Source organism: Mus caroli, chromosome 12 (assembly GCF_900094665.2).
Source record: "Mus caroli chromosome 12, CAROLI_EIJ_v1.1, whole genome shotgun sequence".
Taxonomy (NCBI): Eukaryota; Metazoa; Chordata; class Mammalia; order Rodentia; family Muridae; genus Mus; species Mus caroli.
Genome location: NC_034581.1, coordinates 29,710,015 through 29,717,514, shown reverse-complemented (window position 1 = coordinate 29,717,514; position 7,500 = coordinate 29,710,015). Strand labels below are relative to the sequence as shown.

The 7,500-nt window shown below is 45.3% G+C and overlaps 1 protein-coding gene across 9 annotated transcripts in view; it reads right to left on the bottom strand.

The window, feature by feature from the left end:
- Positions 1-7,500, bottom strand: part of Atxn7l1 (ataxin 7 like 1) — a 218,800-nt gene that overhangs the window by 64,291 nt on the left and 147,009 nt on the right. The window contains exon 1 of one of the 9 annotated variants that reach the window (XM_021178817.2): positions 4,218-4,320. The exons of 7 other annotated variants lie outside the window; for them this stretch is intronic. The gene's annotated coding sequence lies outside the window, so the exon portion shown is untranslated. Of the gene's footprint in view, positions 1-4,012; positions 4,130-4,217; positions 4,321-7,500 lie in introns of those variants that run through there. One more of the 9 variants, XM_021178818.1, reaches the window with a different exon arrangement.

Sequence of the window (7,500 nt, the reverse complement as noted above, 5' to 3'; positions counted from 1 at the left end):
TATATTAAGTGTATTTCACTGCAATTAAGTTCTTTTCTTTAAAACATTAAATAGAATTAGCATATGACACAAAAATTCTGCCCCAGGTGTGTGTGTATGTGTGTGTGTGTGTGTGTGTGTGTAGAACAGCGACCAGGTTTGGTGACACACACCTTTGATCCCCAGTACTCAAGAGGAGGACAAAGGTTGATCTCTCTGAGTTCAAGGCCAGCCTCCTAGATAGTGAGTGCCAGGAGAGCCAGAACTACATAATAAGACTCTGTCTCAAAAAAAAAAAAAAAAACCCAAAAAACAAACATTAAAAACAAACAAACACTAGGCCCCCAAAACTAATCCTTTGGTGAGATGGCTCAGCAGTTAAGAGTATTTGTTCTTGCAGAGGACTCGGGTTCAGTTTCTAGCGCCCTCCTAGTGGCTCATAAATATTTGTAACTACATTCCCAGGGGATCCAATGCCCTCTGGTGGCTTCTGCTGGCAGCATCATGACATACATACAGACAAAACACTCATGCATGTGAAATAAAATAAATAAACCTAAAAATTAAAAAATAAATAGTCAAAACCAGAGCCACCCCATAATGAATGAGTGAATAAATAAAACCCACTGTATAGATCTATCCTGAGGTACTATTTCACCACGGAAAAGAACAATGCAATATGTATGCCAGAATACAGAAGAACCTCAGGAACACTGTGTGAAAGAAAAGAAGCCAAGCCACGCCAGGCCATAGTCACTGCATGCTTCCATCTAGAGGCAACGTCCAGAGGAGGCACTGATTGGGAGCTGTCAGGTGCTGTGGGCGGCAGGAAGGAGGAATAACTAACTGCCTAGTGGGTAAGAAGTCTTATCGTTGAGTAAAGACACGTGTTGAAACTAGATAGAGCTGGCCACACAACATGACTGTACTAAATGCCAGTGAGTTATTCGGCTTGGAATAGTTAATTTTATGTCTTGTGCATTTCACCTCGGCAATGACACTGGTAAAATCCCTCAGAAGATTAAGTCCAGGACAAGCTGTAAACAGAACAATCTGTCTTAAGGAAACTGAGAGTTACCTTCAAAACCCTGCTTGGAGCCGCTTAAATGGGGTAATTTTTAAGTTAAGGTAATTAAGGTGGTCAGCAGGAGACAGCAAACAGGTATTCTAAGACAGCCGCTCCCAAACACTGACAGTCTGGGTCCATGAAGAAGTGTTACTTTGTCTTAAGCAACAAGATGCATCCTTCCTGCCTCTCTGCTCTGCCACTGGGTCCCTGTTTGTTAAGTACCAATGACAGGTGGTTACTGTACATTATTACTGCCAGGGGAATGCTTTGATTTTAATGTTTTTGCTTTATGAAGTAGATTTGGATCTAAATAACACTGATGTCACCTCTACACTCACTGTAGGCAGGCTCCACTGGTTATTGGCAAATGGGACCCAGAGACAAAAGTACCCTCTATGGCTCTTGTATCCCAGCGGCCATTTCCAGTTAAGTGCTCACTGCTACCCAGGGACCTGGGTATACAGATGGAAATTAGGACTGTCAGATCTAAACACGTAAGAAGACTCGGCTCCCAACATTGCTGTCTCCCTACCAGCATGCCTGCAGGCCTGGCTTCATGTGGGCACCTGCAGGTGCCAACCTACAAGGCAGTGACCATCACATGGTGAAGGTGGGCAGCACTGACCAATTAATGGGCAGCTGCCCTTCCCAGAACTTCTGAGATACCCAAATATCCATTCTACTCTCATCCTCGGAGCCACCATGAACTTCTGGTCCCCTCTTACCTCCTTCTCTGGGGTAAACACTCCCAGCCACCTTTCTAAGTTATTTCTCAGAAAAGTTTCCACTCCTGCCCTGTCCTAGGTTCTCTCTGGCTCCCAGCATTTCTTGCAAAGTAGGGTTAGGAAGGGAAGAGGTTCTAGTGAACTCTGCTGAGGTCCTGCCTGTTCATTGGATATTATTCTCTATTCATGCAGTGTAAGAAGATCAGTCCGGATGGTTTTCTTTCCTACAACCCCGCTGTTAAGTCTTAGGTCACACTGGTCTCAGGTTGGGCCAACCCACAGGTACTCTTCAAAACTGTCACCTTGCTGGACTCAGCCCAGTGTTCCAGCCTGTTGAGATATTTATGGGCCCTAAGTCATCGATGGATCCATTCATCACCTGGAAACTTGAGAAGCTTGTGCCCAGCGCCACTCTTCTGAAACAGGCCCCCGCCATGTCCCAGTAACTGTGACCTACGAACAACATTGCCTCCAAGTGTGGCTGTACCAGGGTAGAGTCAGGGAAGGTATGCCAATGACCCACCTTCTTGGTAAGAATCCTCTAGGTATCTCTGACACAGGCCTCTCATGAGAGCCCTTCTCTGAATAGAGCTAATACAGTGGGCATCACACACAGTGAGCCATCAGATGTGTGCTTGTCACTACAAGACGCATTATGCTGACGAGGTGGTTTTTCTAGTTTCCCATCCAGCCTTCAAGAGGCCATCAATGAATATACTATACAGCTGGAGTGAATAGGAGGAACTCAGACACTCAATGCTAGAGCCTGAATCCCATTGTTCTTACCTACTGATGTGACCAGACCTGTCTCTCCAGGGCCAAGGGAGGAGTGTAGAGATCTGGCGTGTAAAATAGGTTTAAAAGTTGATCCTGACTGGTGGTGGCACATGCCTTTAATTCCAGAACTTGAGAGGCAGAGGCAGGTGGATCTCTAACTTAGAAGCCAACCTTATCTACAGATCGAGTTCCAGGACAGCTAGATGTACACAGAGAAACTTTCTCTCTAAAAATATAATAATAATAAATAATAATAATAATAAATTGAGCCAACTTATGCAAACATAAACAACCAATTCTAAAATTGTGCCTAAATAACTTAGAAATAACAACAAAAATGCCATTTCTACCCGGTGTTTGGCAGCCTGCCTGTCAAATCGAGGAGGGAGCTGGAGGTGAGTTTCTCCTGGAGACCAGGGCAACCAGACAGCTGCAAGGGAAAAGCGCCCCTCCCTTTTGATTTGTTTAGTTTAAAATATTTAACCCGCTGCACAAAGGAGTGTCTCATCTCCAGGGTTCTCCCAGACCATCGGAACGGGACTCCACACTCTTTATGCTGATGAGCATTCTACTTAGCCATGCAAATTCCAAATTCCGAGAGTAGCCTGGAAGATGGGAGGTGCTCTAGGTAAGCCATCAAGAGCTGATTGAATTTTGCAGCCATTCAGTGGGCAAGGCAGAGCAATTTTTAGGCAAAGGTTCTAGTAAATATTATGGAAAACCCTTTTTATAGAGTGCTAATTCTGGCGCAGCATTTTCTTACGGTGCCCGGTTTCAGTTCTCATTCAAACCTGCCTGGAAGCCCCCAAGGCAGGATAATCTACCCAGATCACGTGTGAGGGAGCGCGTCATCCAGCAATGGCTGGCTGGTATCCATTCTTTACGGGTGCTGTCAACATCTCAGTATTACAGTCATTTCAGTGGGAACAAACTTTCCAACCCACGAACTTCCCTTCTGCTATCCTTCCGCTGGCCCATCCCCCACGGCCCTGAAACTTGCCAACTGGCTCCTAGGCAGGGCCGCAGGTCACCAGATGACACCGCTCCGGTGAGTTTGACAAAACAAGCACAGCAAACTCCTCTTAGAGATTTGAAACAATACCCAACCCCTTCGGAGTGTCCCAGAGGAAATGGCATCGTCACTTTCATTTTGTGACAACCCAGAGAAAACAACTCAGCCTACGACGAACGACGAACCTGCCAGGGATCTGCGGTCAGCGGCTGGGGAGTGCTATCAAGTGACCTTTCAGAGAAATTAATTTTCAAGAGCCTTTGCTGCTGCACATACATTCAGCGCCACGTCTGTCAGCGCAGAAAAGAATTTCACTTTCTACAGTTGGAACAGAAACGCTCATACATCCCCGTTTCTTAAAAAAAAAAAAAAGTCTATAAATAACCCAGGATCAGCAAAATTATGCAAAACAGCCTGCTAGAAGAAGAAATGTAAACTAAAACCACTTACAGACTCGGGCTGCCAACTTAATCTGATGCTACGACGACTGTAAACATGTTGTACTTTTGAAACCTGAAGTGATCCACTTTAGTACAGATGCCATCATAAAAAATGACAGAGGGAGGGAGGGAGGGAGGGAGAGAGAGAGAGAGAGAGAAGAAAAAAAATTCCGAAACAAGGAAACAACAAAAGCCCAGCCGCAAAACAGAGCAACCTGATTGGGTATTCTGCAGAGTGTGGACCTGAAGGCTGATCAGCTGCAGTCAGTACCAGCTCCCCTCGCTTCCACACGCCGCCAACTGTTTTGACTACAGGCACTTGTTAAACACAGAGTTTCAGGTCCTACCAGTTGGACACCAGAAGTTCATAGAACTGACCCAGTGCCAAAACCAACAAGCGCAGAAAGCGAAACGGCTGCCTCGTGCAAGTGTTTGGTTAACTGTTTCAGCGAGCTCTGAAGCAACCGCCCCGCCAAGCAATTAAGAATTAAAAAGAACTTAAAAGAACAAAAGCAAAAGATTAGCACCTTGAACATGTAGATGTTGGCAGATAAAGTTAAGACATTAAGCTGCTTTATTTGGGGGGGGGGTGTCAGCAGAAGGAGCCTGGTGCTTCCTCAAGCACTCTCCATATGATTGGTTCAGACAATCTGCACCCCCTGAGGATTTCTAGCAGTCTGGAAGTTAGCAAATCCCACAGGAGGAAAAAGGGACGTATTGGATTTTTTTTTTTTAATGCAATAAAAGGGCTTCCAAGTCGCCTATTGCACGCAGGGAGATGGAGGCCACACACTGGAAGCATGGTCCAGGTTGGAGCCACGCCTCTGGAGACGACATCAGAATGAGGGATGCAGGGGAGCCGCTTTTTGTCTAATCTAGGCTGGAGTCTACACTGTTGGCCAGGGACATGGAGTGCTCTTTTCACCTTGCAAAATAAGCTATAAGAAGCAATTCCATTGCTGAACAAGCCTTTGCATTTCCTCCGCAGAATGCACCAAACACTACCTTTAGGATCAAGACAATGAACCAGATTAAAATTCTGAGTTCCTTGAGGATTTAGGAAAACTAAATTTCATGAAAACTGGAGCATGGGTGTAGATATTTTAACCTAAGGAGGACTTAAACCTTCTATATCACCTATCACTATCTATCACTTATCTATCTATCAGCATCATCTATCAGCATCTTCTATCACTATGTGATTTGATATATGTGTCTGTGTGTCAAGCATGTCCTAGGACTTGGCTGTTAGAAACGTCTTGTGAGGTGGATGGCAAGAGGTGCTGTTCTCACTCCTGAATGGAAAACGCAAGGCTAGACTCTCCCAGGGTCATGCGTCCAGGAAAGGATGCTACCACCCTAACCTTTGTAATTTCCATTTTCACTAACAGAGATTTCAGAAAGGCTCCATGATTTGTTTAGCACCAGGCCTTCCATCTCCAGCCCAGCCCTCCTTATTTGCCTCTATCATGTTTCCAGAACAGAACACTAGAACTAAACAGGTTGACTAGAAATGTGTGAGACTTCCCTTAATTCTCTTAGTATTCCCTGCCCCCCCCCCCCCCCCTGGCTGTCTGCAGCAGACTCCGGTGCGACACTAATGGCTTCCTTTCTGCTAGGGCAAGCTTCATACACCTGTGCTACAGAGCAATTGCTTCAATGGAAGACCCCTCTCCATCTAGTTTATATCCTATCTTTCTCTGATCTGATCAATTCATTCACCTGTAACCCCTGGCTCCTCACCCAAACCTAGTCTAAGAAGAATATGGAGAGGAGTAGCCCTGCCAAACTGCACTTTAGGAAGCCCAGGTGTCGATTTTGTTAGTAGAGAGGCTCTGGGTTTGCAGATCTTTTAACATGGAGCTCAAAGATAGGCCTTTGCTGAAGGTTTGGGGTTTTTGTTTTGTTTTGGGTTTTGGCTTCTTTTTTTTTTCTTCAATAGAGACCCACTGGAAATATTTAATCACACAAAGGTGCCCCTCATAATGTCTTCTTCTCTATGCTGAGTGAACACACTCATTGCCTAAGCAGAGAAGACATAACTGTTACAGGGTACCCTGAAGCAGGTATACCATGGGGTTTGGTTGTCTCTCTGAGGGGATGTGGTAGCACTGTAGGTGACCAGCAGGTTTGGTTTGTAGGTAGGCATGGAAGTTCCTGTGAAGTACTGAACTGCACTGAAGTTTCTATAAAACTGATTGGCTGATTCAGTGTTGAGGAGAGGATGGAGTTCCGCAGGTCCAGAGCCAAGTTATCTCAGGATATCTTTAACCCCAACTCATAGCCATTTATTCCCCTCCTCTGTATGTGACCTAATGTTGTCCTGACCATTAGGTAACTCTTTCGGAATGTACAAACATACCCCTAGTTTTCACAGAACAAAAGGCTCAGATAGGATATGGAGCCTACAGCTGAGAATCCCGACTTTGCACTACCCTGTCTACCTCACGATTCCACCAGGGCACCAGCAAAGTGGCTGCATTTATGAGTGTCTTTGTTCTATTACTACTTTGAACTGTAGTATTGGAGAGAACCTGAATCTGTCTTCCCAGGCCACAGTCACTCATAATTAGCTCCAGAAAAAGCGATCAGTTTTCCACTTTGAGATGAAAGTTATGCTTTTATGGTGAAATAGGGGGGAAATGAAGATATTTGGCAGGAACTGAAGACTTGGGGGCCAGCACTGGGGACATTGAATATAGAATTTAGGAGGGAGCTGGTTAAGAAGGGAAGATTAGCAAGCAGAAGGCAGAGGCAGCAGATCTCTGAGTTCTAGGCTACCCTGAACTACAGAATAAATTCCTGAATAGCTAGAACTACAGAGAAACCACATCTTGAAAAAAAAATGAAGATTAGAAAATTCTAGAATGTTTTGCCACCCATCATGGCTCTTTCACTATCTTGAAACACAACACAAAAATTATGGAAGTAGGATCTAGGAGAGCTGGGTGTCAATTCGGACTTCACGTTGAGTGTAATAAACACAGCATACAGAACCAGAGAATCTGCATGTCCCGCTGGCTGGAAAGGCTCTGTGGTTGTGTGGGATGGCTGTGCAATGTCTCTTGTGGCTTGCAAACACTCATTTTGAAGGGAGTTATTTGAGGGTGTTTGGGGAATGGCATGGCGTTTGCTTCCATGCTGCCTGAAAGAGTTTGAGCACTGAGCAGAGCATAAATCTTGGCAGGGAAATGTGTGTGCTTACAAAGTGTGCATGTCCAGGTTAAGATGTGACTCCTCCTGAGCACGGAGTCATAAAACTCAAAAGTAGGGCATCGGTTTGGCCAAGCACTGTCACACTTGGGGAAGACAGAGTAGACTATTTAAGATTAAAACTGGGTGAGAGAGATGCCACCAAGGCTGATGCCTGAGTCCCATCCCTAGAAGCCACAGGTTGGAAGAAGAGAACTGACCCCTGAAAGTTATCTCTAACCTTTACTCTCTCTCTCTCTCTCTCTCTCTCTCTCTCTCACACACACACACACACACACACACACA